This window comes from Pinus tabuliformis, chromosome 5_1 (assembly GCF_031772625.1).
Source record: "Pinus tabuliformis cultivar Carrire ecotype Pingquan chromosome 5_1, CPIR1, whole genome shotgun sequence".
Classification (NCBI taxonomy): Eukaryota; Viridiplantae; Streptophyta; class Pinopsida; order Pinales; family Pinaceae; genus Pinus; species Pinus tabuliformis.
The window spans coordinates 867,606,232-867,611,062 of record NC_142305.1 but is presented as its reverse complement, the minus strand read 5'-3'; positions in this window follow the sequence as shown (position 1 = coordinate 867,611,062).

Genomic DNA, 4,831 nt, shown 5'->3' with positions numbered 1-4,831 from the left:
TCCTCAAGGCTTTGCATGCATCTTGAACCTCAAGAGAATACAGGTTCTGAACTCGTGAACCGATCTGTTTCACCTATCCCGTGGTGATGTGTCTAAGGAAAACCTTTCCCTTACTGAAGACAACATCATAGCATTTGTCCTCCAACATCGCGATCGATATCGAATTCTTCTTCAGTCCAGGTACATACTTCACATCTGTCAAGGTGATAGAATCTCCATGCTCCCTCTGAAAAGTAACCGTGCCCACTCCTGAAACACTATACCTTTCATCGTCACCCATATCTATGCGCATCTTGAGGTCTTTCTCCTCCAAAGTACTGAATAAAAGTTTATCGCTGGTCATGTGGAATGAGGCTCCACTGTCAAGAAACCAACCACAACCCATCATCAAAGACACCATGCATGTGATGAGGGTGAAGTCCATTTCGAACTAAGAGGCCAATGCCTCACCTTCAGATCCTTTCGAGGATCCCTTCTTGGACTTCTTCGATGGGAAATTAGTCACATAATGAGTGAAAATTAAAGAATCTCACTTTAGATTTGTCACCCTTCTTCCCTCCATGAGAAGAACTCAATTTGGGATGAGAATCCTTCTCCTTCCCTTTCCTTGCCTTAATTTCTAAGGCTATATTTTCTTCATCATCCTTGGATGAAGAACCATCTCGTGTGTTCCTCCTAATCTCCTCCTACATGAGATACGACCACAGTCATTCCCAATCCGGCAGTTTCTCTCTTCCATTCACTAAGTCCTGGTAGCTATGCCAGCTCTTAGGAAGACCAAGGAGAGAAAGACTCACAATATCATCAAATGTTGTTATTCCTACACTTCCAAGTTCATCTATGCAGGTGGTGAGCTTGTTTAGATATGTATAAATAGTGTCGCCCTTTTCACACTTGATTTTCGGAAGCTCGTCCTTCAGTGCCAACTTTCTCTGGTTGCTACTATTCTGATATAGGTCCTTCAATTTCTTCCACATTGAGAATGGAGTCTCCTTCCCATGGAGACTCAAGACAATATGGTCTCGAACTCCCTCAAGGATGATCCGTCTCGCCCTTGCCAGACACTTCTTCCATTCAGACAACTCTTGTGCATTAGCTGCACCTGGCTTGGGGATTTCTTGACCAATGAAATCCTTCAAACTATTTTCTTCTAATACCGCTTCCATGCGATCTTTCCATGCTATGTAATTCAAGTTGCCATCCAAGGCATACTCAAGTCTCAAGCCATAGAACGCCATTGACCAACCTAAAGTATGAGATGAATTCAATTTGTACCTTCAATCCCGAACTTCAAACTTCGAATTTCCCTTCTCAGTATACTGTTCACAACTCTGATCACCTTTTCTCTGATACCATGTAGAAATTTTGACTGTAGATTAATCTGATAATGCAATATAACTAAAGAAAAATACTATAATCTACTTCTACTATCAATTTGCAGAAGCTTAAAATTGAGCAAGATTGAGTTGAACACATATAATCAGAAGAAGAAGAATCAATGCACATGAAACAAAGAAAATACTCAGGGGAAAGCCTCAGCTAAAAACACCGCTATCTGTATTATCATACAAGGTGGAAACATCTCAGAATTACACAAAGCCTTAGCTCTCACAACTAGCCAACTCTTAGTACAATCCTCTTGGATGCTCACAGGCAAAAAAGGCTTCTCACAAACCTTCTCCTCAACCCTCCAAGCCTCCTATTTCCTTGCGATGTTTCTCCTGGGTGATCCTACTGTTACCAAGTGTAACATTGATCACTCACATTGATCTCACACCTTGTAAAACTGTGAAATCCTCAAGGAACCTTGTTCCTTATGCATGGATGAGTTTCCTTTATAGGAAAACTCATGCAACTGATAGTAACCTGTCCCTGTCTTTAATCTCAACTGGGTCTTTCTCTGAATAGACATGCATGAGTTATTTATGAGAGAATCTTCAGTTATCTAGAGTACACTAGTTTGATGCATGCATGCATTAACTAACTGAACTCACAATTAGTTCCTCAAACTGTTTGGAACTAATTTAACTGGACATAACTCAGTTAACTGAGCTAACTAATTACAACTCAAATACAACTCATCCTTATCTCCTTAATTAAGGGATAATATCCTTAATTTAAGGGATAACTGTTGCATGACTTCACAAAGACTTCTAGCTTGAATTTCTCCAACTAATTAATCCAAGATGAATTAATTAATTATTTTTCAAGCAACTGGTGAGACTAAATTCGAATTTTAATTCAAGGAAAAATTAAAATTGGAATATTCTAAATGTTATTTTTAGCATTTCTTGTTGCTATTCTCAACACAGAAGGTGAGAAAGATGTATCTGATTATTTTGATGGATTTTGCTACCGAATCCTAATCTAGAAGCTAGAATCAACATAAATATGGTCTCTGAAGTTGGAGATGGAGTGATAACAAGTGGTGTAGTAAACGTCCATGCAAATAATGTATTTATTTTAGGACATGATGGTGGTACTGGAGCATCTCGCTGGATAGGAATAAAAAATGTTGGGCTTCCATGGGAACTTGGGCTAGCAGAGACTCATAAGAGAGTGTTGGATAATGACTTGTTTGATTGTACAATTATACAGGCATATGATCAACTGAAAAGGAAGAGATGTTGTCATAGTTGCTCTCCTTGGTGCAGTAGAGTTTGATTTTAGTACATCACCCCTTATCAATCTAAGTTGCTTCATGATGCGCAAATGTCACAAAAGCACGTTTCTGCTAGGTATTGCTACTGAGGATCCTATTTTAAGGGAAAATTTTGCAAGAGAACCAGAACATGTCATCATTCTTCTTCATGCTTGCCGAAGAGGTTTGTGAACTTATGTTTGAGATGGGTTTCAAAATTGTAAAGGATATGGTCGGCCATGCATATATGCTAGATATGGGTAAAGAGGTTATAGACAATAATAAGAAGCTTGAAAATTTCAATCTTTCTTTGCTACTTTGGCCTGCAGTGCAGATTCGCCTAGAAGTTGCTCAATATTTTGTTCAGGGCCAAGATTATGGTCTAGATATGGCCTTGGACCAAGAGCTGATCATAATTTCAAAGGAAACTCTAGAGAAAGGTATACATTCTTACATGGAGATGCCCATAAGGAATGTTAATAGAGCTTTTGGTACAATGCCTAGCCATGAAGTTACAAAAAGATACAATATGACAGGTTTACCCACAGACCTGATTCTTGTAAAATAATAGATAGCGCAGGTCAGATCCTTGGGGAATTCATTTGTTCAAGTGTTACCCTAGAGTTGGAAGAGGACATAAGTGATTATGTTTGTAAGGGTTTAGCAGGAGACAAGATAGTGGTTTACCCTCCTAGAGGAAGCCATTTTGATCCTAAAGAAAGCATTGTCATTGGGAATGCTGAGAAGGAACGCAGAGAACGATGTCAAAGGAGAGATGAGGAATGTAGGGCTACCTGTTCTAAACAATTGTAGGAATATGAGGAGAGATTCAAGAAGCCAATTTTTTAGAAAGAAAAGTACTGTACAGTGTTGGTTTGTGATATGAGAAATCCAGAATCTATTGTTTTGCAATTTAGTGGTAAAATTAAGGTGATATATGTAGAATTAGAGGCAACATATACAGGTTCGAAATTGGAAAAAGATGATCTTTCATCGCAAATTGTAGCAGCAAGATAGGGGAATGAGGAGATAAGTCAGAGTAGTCAAAGGGAAAAGTAAGCATGGAACACTGACAAGGAGAAGATTTTATCTTCATTGGATGCCTATGAGAAACAGATTGAGGAGATGGCAAAGGAAAATGAAAGGCTCTTATTTCAATCTAGATCAGAAAAGATTGAATTGGAATCCAGATTGAATATGGAAAGGACATGGGAATTACTTGAACAGAAACAATTAGGGATTTATGAAAAGGGAAATTTGGACAAAAATGTTGCAGAGCTGCAAACAAAACTTGGTTTGATAGTCAGTGAAAAGGGATTACTGAACCAGAAAAATAGAGAGCTGAATAATGAAGCAGAGTGCTTAAGGGCCTAGTTGAATTTACATAATGCTATACTGACTTAGTTAGAAAATGGGATGCAGAAAAATGAAAGTGTTCAACGTCATTAGATGAGTGAAAATATTTACTTGCAATTCGAATTGAATGAAGCCAAGGAAAACATTCAGTATTTGCTTAGAAAAATTGAAGAACAGAGGCATTTGAGAGATGAGGAAAAGAACTATTTTTCAGAGCTGCAAGAACATTTTGAGTTTATGTCTGGTGAAATGGAATTCATGGTAAAAAAGATTACAGAGCTACGCACTAAAGTGAATTTGTTGAAGACCCAAGAGAATTGGTATAATGCTACACTGATTTGTATGGAAGAAAAAAGGCTAGCTCCCACCGATGATGAGATATTATAATATTTGTCTACAAAAGTTGCAACAAGGGAAATTGATATTAACCACTTTTGGCAACAGGTGCATGAAAGATCCAAACAACGATTAAATTTATTTGATCAATATAGGGAAACACACAATTTTCTTCAATAGGAAGAGATGGATGGCACAACATGTTTGCTACAAACACAAAATAAGAGAGTTGAAGTTGAAGAGTTGAAGACTGTCGTGCATTCTCTAAACAAATTTGTTGCATTCAAAAAATATTGTATACTTGACATTTCATATAATATAATTCATTTGGTTGAAATTATGTATAGTTGTATTTGATATTATTTAGTATTGTAATTAACATATGTAACTTTTGCATTTTCATGTTAGATGAACATGCACATTGTATGACATTTTTTTAAATTTAGTCACAAAATCATACCAATTAATCTATGTTGATTAATAATGAACACATAAAAT